Source organism: Electrona antarctica (assembly GCF_951216825.1).
Source record: "Electrona antarctica genome assembly, chromosome: 14".
In the NCBI taxonomy this organism is placed as follows: domain Eukaryota; kingdom Metazoa; phylum Chordata; class Actinopteri; order Myctophiformes; family Myctophidae; genus Electrona; species Electrona antarctica.
This window is the reverse complement of record NC_136795.1, coordinates 16,528,579-16,551,338: the sequence shown is the minus strand read 5'-3', so window position 1 is coordinate 16,551,338 and position 22,760 is coordinate 16,528,579. Positions and strand designations below refer to the sequence as shown.

The 22,760-nt window shown below is 42.7% G+C and overlaps 1 protein-coding gene across 2 annotated transcripts in view; it reads right to left on the bottom strand.

Moving 5' to 3' along the window:
- Positions 1-18,301, bottom strand: part of elfn2b (extracellular leucine-rich repeat and fibronectin type III domain containing 2b) — a 94,809-nt gene extending 76,508 nt beyond the window's left edge. Inside the window, exons 1-2 of one of the 2 annotated variants that reach the window (XM_079521212.1) lie at positions 18,190-18,301; positions 1,905-2,120 (exon numbers count right to left, since the gene is read on the bottom strand). The gene's annotated coding sequence lies outside the window, so the exon portion shown is untranslated. Of the gene's footprint in view, positions 1-1,904; positions 2,121-4,073; positions 4,294-18,189 lie in introns of those variants that run through there. The other variant, XM_079521213.1, reaches the window with a different exon arrangement.
- Between the last annotated feature and the right edge of the window lie 4,459 nt (positions 18,302-22,760).

Below are 22,760 nucleotides of genomic sequence, written 5' to 3'. Positions count from 1 at the left end.
TCGCCTGGAAAGGAGCCAGCTTAGGTGGTTCGGGCAACTGGTGGTTAGGATGCCTCTCGGGCATCTCCCTAGGGAGGTCCTCGACGCACGTCCCACTGGGAGGAGACCCCGGGGCAGAACAAGGCGCAGTTGGAGGAAACACATCGACTCACTGGCCTTGGAACGTCTCGGGATCCCCCAGGAGGAAGTCACTAGTGTTGCTCTGGAGAGGGAAGTCTGGAGCACTCTGGTGGAGCTGTTGCCCCCGCGACCCGACTACGGATAAGCGGTTGAAGATGGATGGATGGATGGAACCTATACTGGAAAACCCCTCAATGACCCCACTTTGAGAAGCATTGCAGTACATCACTGTTGATGCGGTCATGTGCAAACACAGCCAACCAATCGCAGGGGTTTCACACACCAATCCAAAAGGTCACATTTGTTTGCATATGTGGATTGTGAGGCGCTCATTCAGACAGAGGAATTTCCCGTTATGAATATCTTCACAAGACACACAGACTCACTAAAATGGTGCATACACACAGTATGCATATAGTGCAGCGGAAACTGACCACATAATGTTAAAGGCCATGGTATTATTGCTATAGGGCTGTCTCTTCTGACAGACATGCACAATCACATATACCGGTACATGCATACAGTATACGCACACGCATACAGTCTTTATGGACACAAATGCACTGCAATCTTCTCTGAGATGCATAAATCCTCATTACAGATGGATTTGTACGAACTGACTGACTGGCATGTAGAAACAGATTAGTACGTCGGTATGTACCATATGTTTGTCTACACTATTATGGAAACCTTCGTCTGTATGAACATATTGGTTGGTTGACCACATTGTGAATATATTTGTGTGGCCAAACAAATACATAGCCTGTGTTTGTGTTCAGTCCATATGAAATCTGAAATCTAATCCAAAGATAAATAATAACTAAATAAAAATATGAATGGATAAAAAAAAAAGTATGAATAAAAAACTGTTCATGCATGCAGAGCAGGCTCCAAGTTTCCAAGGGTGTATTTCAAGATATCACGTTCACAATGCTGATTTTGTTTTCCATTGTTTTGGCAAAAACTATAATAATGCTTCCATTTACACATTTGTAAATAACCACAATTTTCGTTTGCTTTGAAGTACAAATATTATTCTTTTATTTTAATGCAGCTGCTTGAAAGTGTTAGTATTCACATTAGTATAATGCATTATACATGTATGGTTATGATTAACAGCAAAATTAAACAACAGCAAATTTCAGCTTTTTGCAATTTACATGTTTGCGTTACGCGCACGCACGCACGCACACGCGCACACACGCACAACCACGCACGCACGCACACACACACACACACACACACACACACACACACACAGCGAATATAATGGCAATGTTAAATGTAGTGCTGTCAAGCTGAAATAACAGTGTATGTGTAATAAAAGTGCAGCAGATGACATAATGTATGCCTATGGAGCTCTCACCTCGACCTCGGCTGCCAAAAATGTTACAAAGCGTATGCACACATAACCAGAGCGCACATTACTGAACACTACCTACTGGCTCACATGTATCAAAACTGTTACAGAGCTTGGCTGAATGCTCCATTCTGAATGGTCACAACATTCATGGGATGTAAGTTCTTGATAGTAGCAGAGTGCGTGCGTGCGTGCGTGCGTGCGTGCGTGCGTGCGTGCGTGCGTGACACACTTGCCTGTTCTCTTATTGTGGCTCACAAACACACACAAATTCACTAAATGGAACAGGTTGAATGACAGACGCACACTGGCAGCCATACAGAGTGTTCAAGATCAAATCCTTCTAAAATGTTAATAACACAGCAACAGTCAAAAAGCATCAGAGCTTTGCTGAACATGCAGAAAATAAAATCTCTGTGCTTACCGTTTTTCTCCTTTTCCTGGTACCGCTTGTCGTCTTTATCCAGACACTAGAATTGCTCTATCCTGAATTTTCAAGATGGATTTTTTTTCTTTAGGCGTAGGGACTTGAGAACATTGGTGCGCAGGTGGCGTTACAACCCAGGATCTTTTCCTTGTCTCACCGATTGACCTGTAGCGTCTCCTACACACACCAGAGATTTGGCAGAGATGGGGAGAACTGCAAAAGCAAACAGAAAAAAGAGAGAGGGTTTGAGGTCAATACAGCTTGCAGGTATAGTTTACATTGAGGAGCTAATCGAGTTTGTATGAGCTTGAGAAAGCTAATGTGAAATTTGTTGTACATGTTGACTGTTCATGTTGACTGAAATGGCAAGAAGATGAGGTCATGGTACCAGGGTACTCTGGTCTTTCACTTGTAAGTGATTCTGGATAAAGCATCTAAAATTCTAAATGCCTAATTTGTAGATTGCATTAGAAATAAGTTGGACTCATTCAACCATTGAGACAAAATGAGACACAATATGGCTGCTGTGTGGAATCTGTGGCCATTTCACACTGCACGTCATCCAATCAACTGTGAGTCGATGGATGAACAGTTCTCGAGACAGACAGACAGACATGGTTCCATTCGTACACTCTCAGGGTTACCCCCCAAAGGAAGCCTGAGGACCCCACTTTGAGAACCACTTATCTAAATCACTGCATAGTCGGCAGCATGGACTGCATAATCAGTCTTAGCTTACTCTATGATCGAAACATTGTAGGATTGAACTTTGCTAGCGGCTGGACCCCATTCATCTTTAGTTACCATTCAAAACCCAATTATCTCTGTGTGTGGTTTTGACAGGATTGTTTCTCAGTATTTCTTCCCTCTGTACTGTTCTTTTCCATGCTGTGGCTCTCTGTAAGAGGCAAGACATCTACAAATGGGTCTGTGAGTTTGTTTGTTGTGCTTATCTCTTGTCCAGGGCTAATCTTGCAAACCACTGCACCACACAGTTCCAACTTCCAAATGTCTTATGCACACCAGTAATGTTATGAATCTCTCAAGAACAGATTCCGAGCAGCGCCACTGAATCTGTCGACAGGGGCATTCAGAATGTGTATAATGTACATTGTTTGTCGTTAGTGGGAATGAAAACATAGCCGCCCCACCGGAAGAGTAGAGCTGAGGGCTGGCCAATTCTGTTGGGGCGGAGCCCCTAGAGGCTAATTCAAGTGGATGTTTTTTCCCGTTTTTGCTGAGCCATGCGATTAGTCTTCGTTATTCAAAACAATTCCTGTTTAAATAGTTTGATGTGTTGTAGAACGGTCTTGTGGCATTATTAATTGAAATGTAATTAATCATGATTTGCAGTGTGATTTCAATTTGTGAGAATATCAGTAAAGCTGTCTAAACTATGTAATATTGTTATGGGATTAATGTCATTTCAAAACCTTGTGTGACATGTAAAAAATCACACCCGTGTGAACTGAGTGGTGTAAGGTCTTATATAGACTGATCAGCTGTGGTCTGACGTAATGTCTGACGTAATGAAATCACACCCGTGTGAACTGGGTGACCATAGCAACCATGCTAATTTTGAGTGGTGTAAACCACTCCTACAACTGGCTTTGTTGTGCATAAAAAATGAGCATGGTTGCTATGTTCACCCTGTTCACCCGGGTGTGATTTCATTACGTCAGACTGGCTTTGTTAGTCTGTGCAGAAAAAAATGAGCATGGTTGCTATGTTCACCCTGTTCACCCGGGTGTGATTTCATTACGTCAGACATGATTTCATTACGTCAGACAGGCTATATAAGACCTTACACCACTCAGTTCACACGGGTGTGATTTTTTTTTGGTACGGACAGACAGTAAACTAACAAAGCCAGTTGTAGGAGTGGTTTACACCACTCAAAAAAATCTAATCCCTGCAAATATTCCCCCCCAATTATTGAATGACATTAATCCTATATAGGTTATTGCGACCAATGAAAACCTGAATTTCCCGTTCGTTCGTTCATTCGTTGCGTCACGTCACCCATGCCTCCATATATGGCCACGCATTGTGACATCACGCCTCCATATATGGTCATGCCTCGTGAGTCGTGACATCAGGTGACATCAGTCACACTTGCCTAGTGTGGGTAGTACGAAAACCGGGAAAATATGTAGAAAATATAACCTCCAGGCAGTCCTTGATGCAGAGATGCTGTTTGTCTTTATTCACATACCAAAAAAAAGTATTTACAGAGATACCGGACAAGTGGCCCTAGCTCCTTCCACCTCCACAGTCCTACTTTGACTGCCAGGCAGTGGGAGGCCTCCCTACATATAAAGGCTAAGCCCCTCCCACTAGAACATACCACCCTGAATTGAGTCCACAATTACACCAGTACTTCATAATGTCCAGGGACAACACATATTATTCATCACATATTATTATACATAACTTATTATTAAATCAATTAACCATATCATACAAACAATGAGAAAGCAGGGTACTCTAAACAAACCCTCATACTGTTGGTAGGTTCCCCACACCCCACAGCTGATAGTTGCTCCCTACCATGGAGTCAACAGTCAATTAACAACCTTGATCAAGCATCACACAATATATATATATATATATATATAGTAAAAATCACACCCGTGTGAACTGAGTGGTGTAAGGTCTTATATAGCCTGTCTGACGTAATGAAATCATGTCTGACGTAATGAAATCACACCCGGGTGAACAGGGTGAACATAGCAACCATGCTCATTTTTTCTGCACTAACAAAGCCAGTTGTAGGAGTGGTTTACACCACTCAACAAAAATAACAAATATCACTCTGCAATCATAAATAATAATTAAAATGTTTAACTGCCACAATCATGGAGACCCTTAGATCTCCATATATGGTCAGTCCAACCAGTGTGGTTGCCGCAACGCGACTCAGACTTGCAAATGAACACATTTGGTACAACACATGGATCTCCATATGTGGAGCTGACTATCATCACCTGGATCTGCATATATGAAGATCACCACACTGACCTCATCAAACCCTGGATAGCCATACATGGAGAAGACTGGATCATCACCTATATCTGCATATATGGAGCCGGGCAGCAAATCTACATCTGACCTCACTGACACCAGATTAATACTTTGACTCGTGCTTTTCAACTGTGCCGTATTAAGAAGCTCTGTTGTTTCAGGCCTGAAATATATATATGGGCAACAGGGATTGTATTAGGGCATCGGCTGGGAATGCTCATGTCATGTTGTGACAGTCTCATGATAACCAGTGTGGTTGCCGTGGAGCGAGTCACTCTTGCAAATGAACCAATTCGGTACAACACATAGATCTCCATATATGGAGCTGACTAGCATCACCTGGATCGCCATAAGATCACGACACTGACCTCATCAAACCCTGGATCAAACATGGTTTGACATACTAGATCTGAATATAGAGCCGGCCAGCAACTCTACATCTGACCTCACTGACACCAGATTAATAGTGTAACTCCTGCTTCTCAACTGTGCCATATCAACAAGCTCTGTTGTTTCAGCACCCTCGGGGCTTCTTACTGGTACTGTATATTTTAGTGATGATTTTTTTTTTATTAATGACAGTAATAAAATAAATCGATGGAAGCGGGTGATGTGAAATACACCCTCATGCAGCAGAGCGAGAGAAGCAGTGTGTAGACAGAGAGATAGATGCATGAGAGAGAGGGAATAATGTTTGAAAATATTAGGAGAGCCTTTACATCAGAGAAGCATAATGGTTTCAATACCCATGCAGTGCCACCCATTCATTACAAGAGCATTACTCTTGTGATGTGTGTGGGAAGCATCACTTTGTTCCATATTTTGTCATCCTTCACAACATCCTTCACTAAAACCTTGTGTGTTTCAGAAATTGCATTCTCTCTCCTCCTACGCCCACCATGTCTCTCTTCCTTCTATATCCATTGGTTTACCTTAGACAGCCTCAGTTTTCAGTATACCTCCAACTTTCGCTTTCTTGCTCTATCTAGTCTCTCTATCTACATATTTCTTTCTCTATACCTCATTGATTTCTTAAAAGCATGTAAACATTCCTTCTTTCTCTCTGGTCTGTGGTCTCTCTATGTGTACGTGTCCAAGCACGGAAATAGCGTTTGTTGACCACCAAGTGTCACTGTTGCAGCCACACACACACACACCACAAGTACAGTACAGCACTACTCAGTTCAGACAGGTCCTTTCTTCACCATCTCTCCCACCCACTCTCCATCCAGTATTCTCTCTCTCTCTCTCTCTCTCTCTCTCTCTCTCTCTCTCTCTCTCTCTCTCTCTCTCTCTCTCTCTCTCTCTCTCTCTCTCTCTCTCTCTCTCTCTCTCCTCTCTCCCCCCCCCCCCCCCATGTGCTCCACTGGTGTGATTCCGCCGAGTTAAGATGTAGTGCTACGATAATAATGACTGATGATGCATCACGTTGGCACCAGGTGACAGATGGTTCACAATCTGAGAGAGGGGTAATGAACAAGCAATGAACTCTCTCTCTTTCTCCCTCTCTCTCCCCCCCCCCCCCTCTCTCTCTCTCTAAATTAAATGTTTCAATCTGATGAGCTTTATTGGCATGAAGGCTTAGAGTCAATATTGCCAAAGCAATTGTTTATAAACAATAAACATAATTGTAACATTGTATCTCCATATTTAATATGTGGTTGGTTTTATTGGTTGTTTCATACTAGCACAAAGTGACCTGCTAAAGGTCACAGTCACATTGGGACACATTGTGAACAGCTTGTAAAATAAAGGTTTGGACATATAGTGTGCGTTCGGATCGCTCAATGTTAAAGACCAGCTGCACGGGGTTTCCTCGTCATGAATCCACGGGTCCGCCTGCAGTTCACACTCCAACCACTAGGGCCGAGTGCTTCAACGCTGGAGAGCCTCACTGCAGAGGGCTTGATACAGGTATAGGCACACTGAGAGCGCACTGCCAATACAAACTAATAGGCGAGTGCGCTCCCGGACAGTTCCGGTGCGCATTTCCGAACGCACCCGTTATAAATGGTTTCCGTCTGGAAGCAACAACAATATAACAAAATGCTGAGCAGTCTTAACATGGGTTGTGGGTTGTCTTGATTATTTTCCCACTTTGGCTGTTATAATAATGACTACAGTTGTATTGTGTTTTTCATATTTTATTTTTTAAATGATTTATTTCATGTTGGGTTCATGCACTTCTGCTGAACCCTCCAGTAAGTTAATACATGGTTTCATTTTTAGACGTTCTAATGGTCTGTCACTCTCTTGTTATGTGTTGCTGCATATAATGAGATGACACCTGTCCATCACTGCCAGTGGAGCCACAGTTCCCATCTGAAATCTCATCTATGAACAATTTTTGCAAATAACTGTCAAAGAAACTGACGCACGCACGCACGCACGCACGCACGCACGCACGCACGCACGCACACACCTTTGCATTGCCTCTGCTGTCGGTGTGTGAATGTACAGTATAGCGCTTGGAGCACCTAACGTGTCACGGTGTGCCACCGCTGCAGTGTGAGGTGAACGTGAAGTACATGTGAAGTGCATTTGAGTGTAATCAGAAAAAGACTACAAATGGCACTATACAGTAGGCCTACATGCATTTCATTTGCCATTTACGCGCGCACACGCACACACGCACACGCACACACACACACACACACACACACACACACACACAGTTAAACTAAAGGTACTTACATAGTGGGAGCGTTTATTTTGTGCGATTCATTTGCATACATTAAAACTGCTGCTTTGACATGAGGACATCCACGCAGAATGTGAATATAACGAGGCAATTTTTTTTAAACAAGGTAGATCTGAATAAAAGCTACAACATGAGGCATTATCAAATAATTTGTAAAATACAATATTTGTGATGCATTTCCGCATCGGTTGTTCGTCATGCTCCCGATCTGTAACTGTAAGCACCCGTACACACATAAACACACACACTCGTATGGCGTACACACCCAGAGACGAACCATCCAGACCACACGTAGGCCTATGTACACACACATATTTGTGTCTTACCTTTTATTAAATGGATCTTTCACTTTCTAAACATTTTTGGGTAATTTTATCATCTACCCAGACCTTTGTGAAATGCACCCCAGACAGTTTTTAAGTTGCTCGATTCAGGATTTAGATATTTGAGATTCATTTTATCAGGCACGCCCACTTCCTGTACAAACCCATTGTAACTTCAAACTCTCATTCTGGTGACTCATAGTGCCCTCATAATACATGAGGAGGCTGTGTCATTTCTATTAGTTATTATTACTTAATATAAATGAAAAAGGTTATAGAAAAAACACAGCCTCGTCACATAATAGGAGGGCATTATGAGTCACCAGAATCAAGGACGCCTGTTTTGGATGAATCTGTCATGGTTAAAACAGAGTTTGGAGTTACAATGGGTTTGTATAGGAAGTGGGCTTGTAAAAATGAAAATAAAATATCTAAATACTGAATCGAGCAACTTAAAAACTTTCTGGGGTGTTCACAAAAGCCTTAGAAGTTAAATGACTTAACAAGGTCCTTTCCAATAAACGTGAACATTCATTAGAACATATTCTGCATGCTTTATGCTTGCTTAGATGAAGCGATGAGTGACAGACGAGTGACCTTTATATCACCAAATTGACCGTCGTCCAGGCTTTCTCATGGAGAATCCAAGGGAGGTGTTTCACCATTCTGAACCGCGCTCGGCCTATTAGCCACTCTGAACTCATTTGACATGACATTATGATCAAATTGCCATAAAATTAGAATGCGGGCGCAATTGTGCATAATGCATGTGCGTGCGTGCATGTGTGCTTGCGTGCACATATGTGCGTGTGTGCGTGCCTGCCTGCCTGCAGTGCATGCGTGCACGTGTGTGTCTTGCTTGGGGAGGAAAACCGCTTCCCCTCAGGTTCAGTGTGTGACTCATATGGTTTTGCGTATAGAAGCAGCGACCTCTACTTTGGAAAAACCTACCCACCACCATTTAATGCTTAGCATTATTTAAATAATTTGAACCTTAATGCGTAGCATTATTTAAATCATTTGACCGACTCTGCCTCTGTAATTCTTACAAACTCGAAAACCCTGAGCAATCAAAGCCACACAATGTGAATCAGACACGCACTATTAATCACACACATATGAATCACACAAACAGCCAAATTAATCCACTGCGTGCTTCACTGTAATTCATCACACACGCATTTACTAAGGAGGATGAATCACATCCGCATTCACTCCAGATGCACGAGGATAATAATGTCGCTGCCGCAGAACAATGCAATATGTTTTGTGAGGGGTTAGTCTCATGGAGAAATATTCTGTTACAAGTAGAAGTCTGTAATTCAAAATTGACTTGAGTAAAAGTACAAAAGTATTGGCATCAATGTACCAAAACTAAAAGTACTCATTATGCAGAATGTCCCATTTCAAGTCTTCAAATGTATAAAAATATTTTGAAAATTACAGGTCTACAAGCTCATTTTCAAATGACCAAAATGTATATAGGGATGAACTGGGTGATGTATATTTTGTAATAATAATCAACATCTACAAAGTAAGTATAGTAACTAAAGTTTTCAAATAAATGTAGTGGTGTAGCCTACCGTACAATATTTGGAAAGTACAACAACTAGCAGAAGTATAGAGTAGAAATAAAAGTAGGCCTATATTGGAAGTTGGAAATACCGGTACTCTAGTACAAATACCTCAAAAATGTACTTAAGTACAGTACTTAAGTACATGTGCTTAGTTACATCACTGGTCTCAAAGGCGTTCCCTCCTCAATAGATGTCTACCATGGCACAACAACCATCTCTAAGTACCCATTGGGTGATTGGGGCACCACTCACTCTACCAAACAGACACTGGACTCCAGGCGCATCAGTATTCAAAAGCAGTCAATCATGATTCTTCCAACATTTTGTTTTGCCATTTCAGTCAGGCATGGACCTGAGCAAATGTAGTCCCCCTGTGGGTCCTTGAGCTAATTGGCCATTATCACCCCTGAAATTCTCAGCGGTGAAACCTAATAACATAGCAGTGCTGCACGTCAACAGCTTCTACTGCATTGCTGGTGTCTTTTGCCATCTGTTTCTCTCTCTCTGTGTTTCTCTCACACACACACACACACACACACACACACACACACACACACACACACACACACACACACACACACACACACACACACACACACACACACACACACACACACACACACACACACACACACACACACACACACACACACACACACACACATTCTCGGTCGCTAATAGTTTTCTCTCTGTGAACCATTGCTCTGTCCTGGTCTGTTTGTCTTGCCTAATGTGGTTAGGGTCTTACATCATCAATTCCAGCAATGGAGGGTCTGAATATCAAGTGTGTAAGTTTGTGTGTGTGTGTGGAGCACATGGAGAGAGAGAGAGAGCGAGAGAGCGAGAGAGAGAGAGAGAGAGAGAGAGAGAGAGAACTGGATGGAGAGCGGGTGGGAGAGATGGTGAAGAAAGGATGGGTAGATTTTGTTTAAAAACAAAAAATCAGACCTGTCTGAACTGAGTAGTGCTGTACTGTGTGTGTGTGTGTGTGTGTGTGTGTGTGTGTGTGTGTGTGTGTGTGTGTGTGTGTGTGTGTGTGTGTGTAGGAGTTGGGAATTCAACAGGTGTGGGGAATTTGGCAAATCAATCTCCAGAGCCTTTTCTGGCGGTTCCGGACAAGCGCTCGATCTGACCGTCCGACGCTGTGCACTGGACTGAAGTGGGTTGGTGGAACGGCTCTGGAGATATCATAATCTGAACTAGAGACGTACGCTTTATGGACATAGATTGTGTGTATTTATTGTAAACATAATGGCCTCATGCTAAAGGTCTTGACCTTTAACCTCCCCCTGGAACATCCAGAGTGGAGATTCAAAACATACCCGTCTCTTCAAAGCCCGGCAAACAATGAAGAGATAGGCATGTATAGACCTCCCCTGACCACACGCTGTCACCATTTATTCTTTCGGGTGTACGTGGTTGGCGAACTTCACATTGAAAGCATTGAGCTTTTATTACCAGCTGCGAAGCAGGCTGGTCTACAATCTATCAGGTTGGTAGTGGCAACTTATGGTAGTGGCAACTTATCATTTCATTGGCTGCCGTAGTCACCTATCTTTCTGATTGGCTGCCTCGTCTCTAGGCAACCAGACACTTTTTGCCTCTAGCCGACCTCTCAGCCAATGGGATAGCATTGCAGCCAGCAACAACCCACATGTGCGTGCGTGTGTCTGTGTGTGTCTGTGTCTGTGTCTGTGTCTGTGTGTGTGTGTGTGTGTGTGACTCATAACCTGTTTACAGCATTAGCCTTTACTGTGTAGCTCTGGTCAGGAGGCAGAACAAGAAGTAGAGCATGCAGAGCAGAGCAGAGCTGAGCAGAGCGGATATAAGGGAAATTATCAGAGGGGGTGTAAAATAGTGAAGGTTGAGGAATATGAAAGACGAGATTGTACAACAGAGAGAGAGAGAGAGAGAGAGAGAGAGAGAGAGAGAGAGAGAGATGAGATCTAGGGAATAGAGGATGAAGAAAAATGAATAGAGAGAGATGAAAACGTGTAATGAGCCCATGGTCACGTATGTGCATTTCCACCTCATTAGCCAGAGAATCTACAGTGTCAGCATCAGCTGGCATTGAGTAACCTATGTCACACACACACACACACACACACACACACACACACACACACACACACACACACACACACACACACACACACACACACACACACACACACACACACACACACACACACACGACATCAAATGACATCATTTTACCAGAGGATTAAGTGTAGACTGCGTGTATTGTGTTTGCTTGGGTGTGTGTGTGCGCGTGTGTGCGTGTACGTGCAATACTGTTTCTGTGTGTGAGAAATACAAAACACAGAGCAAGAGAGGAGAGAGATCAGTCCTTTTCTTCCCACACTGCAGTGTTGATTTTGTTGACTAAATCTGACAAAATGTTCGCCTACCTCTTTTCACTGATTAAAACTAAATAAAAACTGAGATATGATAATGATGAATAAAACTAAGACTAAATATAGTTGACTTGGCTTTAAGAACTTAAAGCTTAAAACTTGCGTCAGATCGGGGGTTTTGTCGGATCCCCGACAGCATAATCGGAGCAAATATCGGGCAGTGTGTACGAGCCATAAATGGAATTTTATTCAAAAGACTAGGACTAAAACTAAATCAAAATGTGCTGTCAGAATAAACACAATAGTAAACTCCATATCAGCCCCAACTCCAGCTCAGAAGAATTACCAGCTCCAAGCCACAATTATAAGATAAAATAGGGGACAATTAATGTCAGAGCCGACCAATCAAAACATCATTTATAGGAGGATCCTTTGAATGTTTAGCTCATTACTTAACGTGACTGTCACAGCTGCTGTAGCAAATTGCCCCCCGTGCCGATTGTCTGAATATTCACCCAGGCATTATTCAGCTTTGCTGTCAGAGCCACCCAACCAGTGACAGTGACAAACAGGGACAGACACAGGACTGCATTACCCATGTGTCCACGGCAAGGTTATTAGAGTTTTTAGTTATTTATTTATTTTTTGCCTTTTTGCTTAGTATAGTCTTGTTTGGTTTTCAAAGTGGGTTTGCTAGTGTTTGCTAGGGAAATATGTCATATGTCCATGAGAAGGTGGAGATGTTTATTACAGATTCAGGATAAAAACAAACATACACACACAATACAAACAGATCACACAATACATTGACAATAAAAATAAACAAATAACAAAAGGCTACCAGTCATACTGTAGTTCCAAGAGGCATCACATTCTATTTTATGCACAGAACTGAGATCTGTCTACAGTGTTTGTTTCATAAAAATCCACTGTAGACATGTTATGAGCTACTTTCTTTCCTTGCAGGTGATTCTTTTTCTAAGCGTTGCAGTTTGGAAGTGCTTGTTAGATATAAAATGGTAAATGGTGCATTTATATAGCGCCTTTATCCAAGGCGCTTTACATAGATTGTGCATTACATGTGCATTACAGTCATTCACCCATTCACACATTCATACACTGATGGCGGCGGAAACCATGCAAGGTACCAACCAGCACATCAGGAGCAATTAGGGATTCAGTGTCTTGCTCAAGGACACTTCGACACTAACTCTGGGGGAGCCCGGGTTCGAACTGGCGACCTTGCGGTTACCATCCGCGGAAACTCTACCCCTGAGCCACCGCCGCCCCGCCGATATCACTTAACTGCCCTGTGTACCACCCGTTTTGAAACTCTACCCCTGAGCCACCGCCGCCCCGCCGATATCACTTAACTGCCCTGTGTACCACCCGTTTCCAATTCGCACATAATGCAAGAGGCAGCAGGACGTTGCTTTACTGAAAACGAGTGCTTCCCAATTCTGATGGCAGATGGTCAAATATGGCATGAGTGTTGGAATTCCATGTCAGCTTGGAATCAATTGTATTCTTCCACGGTCACTACCTCGTCCTCATCAATGAAGATCTTGAAGCAAACAGACAATCTTTGCCTATAGGCAATGCCTCAGCCTTCACCTCCCGTCCCGTGTTCTCTATCAGCGGCAGAAAACACACACAAAAATGAACTCACAAGACAAACGCAAACCTTACCCAACCCCCTAACCCTGAGATGACAGCATGTGATACGCGTGTTGGTACAACATATTATACAGAGTAATCTTAACCCAAACTGGGGGTACGTGTTCCACCACAGGAGACCGACCACCTATCCAACAGGGGCTGCCATATTTTCAGGAAAACGTGATATTTTTTGTTGATTGCATACCGAATGCATACCTTATTCTAACACATTGCCCAAGTCTCTAAGCCACTGTGGAAACAGATCTAGGGCTAGATTCTGATTTCCATTGTTGCTAAATCAAACTTTTGGCCAAACGTTTGGCCCTCAAATTAATGAATAGAGGATGCCATGGATCCAAACATAGCCAGTAGTGGACCTGGCTCAATAAGTTTCTTCAAGGCCTTTGATGTCTCCTAGTGGTCCTAAACAAGACCACAACAAAACCATATAAATCATCGTTTCCTACCCGATGCTTCCTGCATAGTTACATTGAAGTGAAAGGGACTCTTTTCACTAAACTTCACCTCTGCCGTCTGTCATTGTATGTGCTCTGTTGAGATTCTGGGCAGTCCCACAATACTGTCATGTGCACATCATCTCTATCTCTCTCTCTCTGCTGTCAGCAGACATCCTTATCGCCACCCCACACACACGCAAACCTGTCAAGCTGTTCATTTAAGCACTGCCAGCTAAGGCCTGGCAGTGTGGCCGCCATGTTAAAGCTTACACGCGCGTGCCACACAAACACGCGCGCGACACACACACACCTATCAATTGATCAGCAGACTGCTGTCAAGGTCAGAGACGATGTCCAAGAAACACTTTTACCCGATGTGGTGCTAGCTCTCTGTAAAGCTGCAGACTGACCGTTCAATATACTGCATCGCTGTTATTCTCAAACTTTTTCAATTGATATCCATGATACCATGGCCACCCGTCTGATATCATTTCTATCTCTGGGACCACAATCAATCGAAAAACATTTTTATTGTTAGACATGATTTTGCCCAATATGATCTGTCATTTGTTCCAAAATTCCATACTGTAGAGATACTGTAAGTAAGTAGGTAGGTCAAGAGTGGCTTAATGTCGGTATTAGCCGGTAACACATGGGAGTCTGTCCCCACTACAATGCACTAGACCCCTGGGAGATGTTGTGCTGAGCGCCACACCTGCCATCAGCTCCCAGTACTTGCCGCACTACTTGCCGCACCCAAGCCGTGCTACTCATACGCCGAGTTGGCGGTGCCCAGGATCGAACCCATGACTTTGTGGTCAAATAATGGTGAACTTCAATAATTTAGCTGGGGTTCCCCTGAATCCCCTGCAAGGACCCCTGGGGGTCCCCTGGCCTCCATTGAGAACCACTGCTGTTCTGTCTACAAAGTAGAATCTCCCAGCGAACATGAGGATGCATCACTGCACACCATCAACATGCTTGCGACTTCCCAATAGTACACATTTTTTGGCAGTCCAAAAATACCTACAGGCTCATTTATGCAATGAAACATGTTCTTATCCGCACAGTTCCAGCCACGTACTATACCAAGTTAGGCACCTTTAGTGCACATCAACGGCAAACGTGGCTAGACACATGCGGTCACATGATGTCCCATGGGGAACAGTCGGCTCTGGAAAATTCCTCATCAGTAATTAGATTTTTCAAGTGTCCAATTAGATGCCTCCAGCTGTCAGGCCTCATTGAGGTGGCGAGGCAGGACGAGGAGGCCGAGGGCCACATCAAGATGAATCACACCACTGCAGCATGTGCACACAGGGACAGGGTGAACAAACACAAACACATTCAACATTTCATGGGATGCAAGGGGGAAGCAAAAGAGCAAAAGAAAGTAGGAAACATTTTTCTCATCAACCGCCATTCTGTGTTCTCTTCACTGGCTGATGGTTGTTGCCTGTAACCAAGAAAAAAAACCCACTGTTGATGGCCGACAACTCAATCAAGGCCCATGTCAGCTCCTTATACCTTAGGACATGATCCCCCACACCAGTTCCCACTCACAGAGATCATCTAACACAGCGTGTGTGTTCATTCCTTCTCTCAGACACCATGGCCAATGCCCCTAAGCAACATGGATTCTGAACAGTCTGAAAACTCACCTGTTCAGACACCATGTTGAGCACACATCTTTCCTTGTATCCTTTCCTGTCGCCTAATGTTTTCATTGATGCTACTATAGATGCTACAGTGTCTAGACATGGAAGGTACTGGAGGGCTGTTCGCATGACAGATGCTAAGGATTTCACACATATCGGGAGGGACGCATCTCTGAAGTCATGCGATCAAGATTTATCATTCAGATGTTTCAAAATACTCCAATTCTCTAAATAACTTTCTTGCAAAGTTTGCAGGCTTTTTATAATGACTCACAAGGTCAAGCATAAACACGTTGTAATCTGCTGCAAGATCCTAACTGTATAATTATTAATAATTATAATCACTCATATGTTGGCTACTCATAACGAAATCAACACTTGAAGCACATAAAGCCTTTTATATTTACACTTCACTTACATATGAGGTAAATAACATAATAATAGCTATTGTTATTCGCAGACTTTCTTTTTGATCAAGATCATAGTGTAATATTGTATATCATAATAATTTCATAATGATATCTAGATATGATATAGTATACTTTGTCAGTTCACACTGAAATTTGTCTTGCGACCCAGCAGCCAAGTATGCAGAACACATTTACACACATTTGACATAACAAAGAACAAGACAATTTACATATACATAAAGACATGAAGACATGAAGACAAGAGCAATATCCACGGCTTAGATACCCCGTGGCTACTACAACTCCTGATTAAGCCTCAAGGTCGACTGGTGGACAAAGGACCTCTTTAGTCTGACCTTATTTTTTTTTGTTATCAAATGTTTTTTATTTAAGACAAAATAGCACAATAAAACATGTTAACACCATGAATGAATAAAGAAAACAAAACAAGTAACACGTACAAGAGCAAAAGAAAGGCACACAAAAACAAACGACAAACAATCCCACCCACCCCTCCCCCCGGGACCAAAGATGCCACAAAATGTACACCTGCGTCAAGACTCCTACCACTGTGCAATGGGATAAAAAAATAAATAATAATAATAATAATAATAAGACTAAATCATGTTAGTCTGACCTTATTTTATGCTGGTACACCAGATCTCCTTCCTGAAGGTAGCAACCTACAGTATACATCTCCATACAACACATGCTTAGTGTTAGAGGTGATATTCCTTGCTAACCTTAGGATGCTGCCATCATATGTGGATGTATAATGCATTATGTTCACAATTCTGGAGCATTTGTGAGGACAACATAGGTTTATGCCTAAAAATGTGTCCAGCAATAATGAAGTATTAATTATGATGCATATAAGTCAGTATAAAATGCTTTATAATAAAAAGAAAGAACAAAAAGGAAGACATTAATGAGCAGAAAAAAGGGTGAATTATGGAAGAGTGCGTCAAAAATACTGCATCATCATCTCTCTCTCTCTCTGTCCTTCCTTGAAGCCATGCATGTCCTTGGTATGAACAGTGTGAAAACTGCCACTGAAGCTCCCCAACAACTCCATGTGGAAGAGTGTGTGTGTGCGTGCGTGCGTGCGTGCGTGCGTGCGTGCGTGCGTGCGTGCGTGCGTGCGCGTGCGTGCGAGATGCATACATGTTTTCGTAATTATTGCCATCTGTTATAGTTTTGAGAATAGAATAGTGTAGCCTATTTAACATTTTATTACATTTAATATACCTTGTTTGCCATTGTGTTTATCCGCTTGTTGGTAATGTGGGATTTGAGTTCTTTCTTTGTTTCTACGACCCCCCTTCCCCACGTGTCACTTCTGCTATTTCTTTTACATTTTTGAAAAATCTTGAAAGTGTTTGAAAATGTTGAATCATTTTGAATTATGAAAAAGTTTAAGAACTACTTAGAAGGCATTTTCAGAATCTGGGTTAAATGCGAACCTTAACCTGGAGTCCTGGACATTACATTTTTCATAGAGCAACCGTTGCCCCATGGTGGTAAGTCAAGTCAGTAGCTTCTATAGCGTGAGCCATCTGTGGCTTCCCACTTGGCAAGTAGCTCAACAAGTTTGTAGTGTTCTCATGCAGTGTAGGGAACTGTCACTAAGCAGTGAGTTAAACCGCAGCCAATTAAGACAGAGACAAAGTAAGATTGGACCATTTACTGTTGCTCTTCCTCATGACAAGACGAAAACTGCAATTAACAAAACCAAACACACACTTGTGGCTAAACCACATACACATTTCAGCGTAATTAGCAGGATGACATACACTTGTGCACTAGGCTATTACGCTCTGCAGACAGCAGCAAACATTGCAAAAGGATTAACTTTACCAAATTCCAAATAAACATGTACAAAACGTCACAAAGGTCAGCATGGTCACAGAAGTTTAACATAACTGAAAACAGAGCACCCCACACACACACACACACACACACACACACACACACACACACACACACACACACACACACACACACACACACACACACACACACACACACACACACACACACACACACACACACACACACACACACACACCCCTAGTGTGGGTAGTATGAAACCGGAAAAAATACAGAAAAAATTACCTCCAGGCAGTCCTTGATGCAGAGATGCGTTTTTTCTTTATTCACACAGACATACAAAAGTATTTACAGGGTTACTGGGTTACTGAGCTAGGTGGCTCTAGCTCCTACCACCTCCACAGTCCTACTTTGACTGCCTGGCAGTGGGAGGCCTCCCTACTTATAAAGGCTAAGCCCCTCCCACTGGAACTCACCACCCTGAATTGATTCCACAATTACACCAGTAACTTCTTAATGTCCAGGGACAACACATATTATTCATCATATATTATTATACATCACTTATTATTCAACCAATTATCCACATATAAGATAATTAGAGTTCTCTCTATATATATACAAAAAACACTGTTGGCAGCAATGGCATGTCCCCTACCCCAGGAGTTCTCAACCCGTGGGTCGCGACCCCTATGGGGGGGTGCCAAATGTTTTCTGGCTGGAAAATGGAAATGAAGAGTTTACATAGTACACAGAGTACATGCATACACTTTCCTTAATGATTATATCTGGTTTCAGTATTTATTTATGATATATTTTCTCTATTATTAAGGTTATTTTTCTAGTCAGTTTGTATTGGTGGTGGGGAGGGGGGCGGGGCGGGGGTCCCGACTCCCGAGACATCGCCAAAGCATTTCCAGGGGGTCCCCGGCCAAAAACGTTGAGAACCCCTGCCCTACCCAAACCCACAGTTGGTAGGTCCTACAATGGAGCTACCAATCAGTCATCATCAATATACATAAACAGTCCAAAATAATATAATTCTCTGCAACACACACAATAAATAATAATTCAAACTTTAACCCATTTGTGTCCCAACCTTCCTGTTAGATTACGGGGAAAAAAATAACCAGAACTTAATATAGGTCGTTAAATATATCATCAGTGGCAGGGTGAACTGCCACACACACACGCACACACACGCACACACACACACACACACACACACACACACACACACACACACACACACACACACACACACACACACACACACACACACACACACACACACACACACACACACACACACACACACACACACAGACACACACACAGACAGACAGAGAGAGAAAATAGCCTATTGTGAAAATACTATTGAGAACCACTGCTTTAGGGTACTGTTTCTGTCGGGACCCATTTGTGGAGTCCACAGTCAGATTTTACATTGAAGATTTCACTGTGTATAAGGTAAACATTTTATATAACTACAGAGCCATAACAACCACACCAAAGGGAAATTCAGCCATGGAGGGTTTCTCTAAATTCACCTCTTGGTTCAGTTTAAATTTCTGTGCGGAGCGGTGAGCCTTTATTCATGCACACAGCTTAATGGCTTGACTTAAAAGCCATTTAAGCTATAACTATAGGCTATAACTATAGGCTAAGTTTATATGAACTTAGTGTGAGGTGGTGCAACTGGCTCCTGGGGAACACTGGGCACCATGCCAGGATTCAATATAACCACATAATAATTGTAGAATTTATTGTCAAACATTTTTCAAAATTTACAAAAGTCATGAAAATAGCAAATCTACAAGCTCAATGCGTTGCACCATTTACAGCATGCATGGGCAACAGGCGGCCCGGGGGCCACATGCGGCCCCCACCTTCACTTAATGCAGCCTGCAGGTTAATATTTAATTGTTATTGATTTCAGCTGTTACAATCCCAAGCATTCAAACATGACCGGATTTAATTACTCAGAGTCTAAATGAGTATAGCTTAATGCGTAGTATAAAAATGTTATTGTCTTTTTTATTTCCAATTTATTTGTATTTAGTTTATGAAGTTAACATAACTATAATTAAAGGCATTTGAAAGGCATTTGAAATTAAATAAAAATTGTAATTGGATTCCAATAAAGAAATAACAAAAACAAAAAAGAAAATTCAGCATTACAATTCAAATATAGCAAAACTAGCTGATCTACAAGCTCAAAACGCAACGCAGTGCGATGCGTTTTGAGCTTGTAGATCGGCTATTTTTGCTACAACAGTAATATGCAATGTGGCCCTCTGGAGGGTGTGCTGAAATAGAGTGGCCCTCTCCATCGTCAAAGTTGCCCACCCCTGATTTACAGTATATAGGGCTCAGGTTGTTAAGAAACATTACTAGCGCCACCCTCTTAAGGCCCATGCATACTCCAGTTTTAGGTGATAATACTCACCGGGGTGGTTGGAAAACTACAACATGGCGTCACTGAAGGTGATAAGCGACACCGCTCACTCCAACACATCTCTGTTTTTACTAACCGACATAGGTTATTTATCACCTAAAACTGGAGTATGAGTGGGGCTCAACTCATGCAGCATTCCAACGCGCGCCCACTTTTAGTTCCCGTCGCTATACGTTATTATATGTGTGGAACTGGGAACCACCTAGCCCTAAGATTTAGACTCTCGTAGATGTATTTGTCGATTCTGACGTCATCAGTGCTCTCTACGAGAGTCTAAGCCTTCATTACCCATGGGTGTTAAATGTTTTGCCCTCGGACCTAGAATTGCTCTTAACATGTACAAATAAAAAATCTAAGGTGCTTACATTGCTGCCCCACTTCTCAGGTTGACTTGCGATCTGCTCTATTAGTAATCTCAGCAAGGCAAATGGCTTCTTGGTTAGAGTGGGTGACGGTGTTATCACACGTAAAGATGAAATTACCTACCTAGGTTCCATCCTGGAGGCTAATCTTTCCGGTGATAAAATGGCCACCAACGTAATCAAAAAAGTCAACCATAGAACAAGATTCCTCTACAGGATCTCCTCACTGGTCAACAAAAACACCTTGAAGACCTTAACAGGAGCCCTTGTACAGGGTTTCTTTGACTATGCATGCACCTCCTGGTACCACAGCACCTCAAAGGCCCTTAAAACCAGGCTCCAGACTTCCCAAAACAAACTGGTCAGGCTCCTACTTGATCTAGCCCCCCGAACCCACCTCACCCCTGCCCACTTCGACAGGCTGGAATGGCTTAGGGTCGACGACAGAGTACAGCATCTTGCAATGGGTCTGGTCCACAAGATTCGATACACCACCAAGATACCCATGTACCTGTCTAGATACTTCCTTAATGTTAACGAAGTCCACACCCACAACACCAGAGGGAGTGCAACGAACCATGTACAACCCAGATTCGGCACAAACAAGGGACTAAATTCTTTTCGCTCCTATGCCACCAAAATGTGGAACACCCTACCAACTGTCATTAAGACATGCGAATCCCTTGACTCCTTCAAAACCGCTCTCAAAGGGCACCTACGGATGGCTGCAATTCGAAACTGGCCCCCGTAAAATCTGAATCCCCCCCCACCGCCCCCCCCTTTTTTCCCCTCACTGTATATATTTCTTTTCCCTTTTTACCTCCTTTATGATGAATTCCTGTTCTGTCTATAGAAGTGTCTATTTGTACGTCTCTAAATGTTTTGATGATTTGAACATGGTGGACCCTATTGGAAACAAGTGTAATGCTTAATTGGGTCGTCCACTCACAGTTAACAGCCTTTGTATTGAGTTTGTGCTTGAAATGTACTGTAATTCTGCAAACTGTTAATAAATTCTTCAATCAATCAATCAAAGTTTAAAACCTGTAGATGCGTTGTTTTCAATAAAAAAAGTGTTTTGATCCACTCTGTCTCGGAAATTCGAAATCTGTCATCTATCTTGGATCTGTCCTCCATTGTAACTGCGCAACAGCACCCCTGGCAGGCAGGGTTACGCAGCCAGTTGCACTCATTGGGGGAGACAAGGAGAGATCCAAGATGGATGACAGATTCCGAGGCAGAGTGGATCAAAACACTTTTTTTTAAATTGAAAACAACGCATCTACGGGTTTTAAACGCAGATCGCAAGTCAACCTGAGAAGTGGGGCAGCAATGTAAGCACCTTAAATGTTGCATTTGTACATGCAATTCTAGGTCCGCGGGCAAAAACTTGAACACCCATGGGTAATGAAGGCTTAGACTCTCGTAGATTGAAAATGTCAGAATCGATAAATACATCTACGAGAGTCTAAATCTTAGGCTAGAAACCACCATCCATTAAAAAAAACATCCTCTTGCCAGCACCCTCCAGACACAATGCAATATCATGCTTGGACAAAGCTTTAGGTAGCAGCAGTTTAGGCTGCTGGAGCTGTCACACTCTGCTGTGGAACATCGTGGATTAACAGGAGAATGGGGAGATAATCCTCCATCCTCCCTCTCTGTCCCACTCTCTCTCTCTCTCTCTCTCTCTCTCTGAAGGGAGCTGGGTCCATCAGAGTTTTTGCCACCAGAAATCTCACTTCCAAACAAAAAGTACCTCCCAGCGTGACACTGAGAGACATTTGTTTCCAACTGCCCTATGGTTCTTGTCATTGTTAAAACCTCTATACTACTACTACTACTAGTACTAAATGGTAAATGGTGCATTTATATAGCGCCTTTATCCAAGGCGCTTTACATAGATTGTGCATTACATTCACCCATTCACACACACATTCATACACCGATTGCGGCGGAAGCCATGCAAGGTACCAACCAGCACATCGGGAGCAATTTGGGGTTCAGTGTCTTGCCCAAGGACACTTCGACATGTA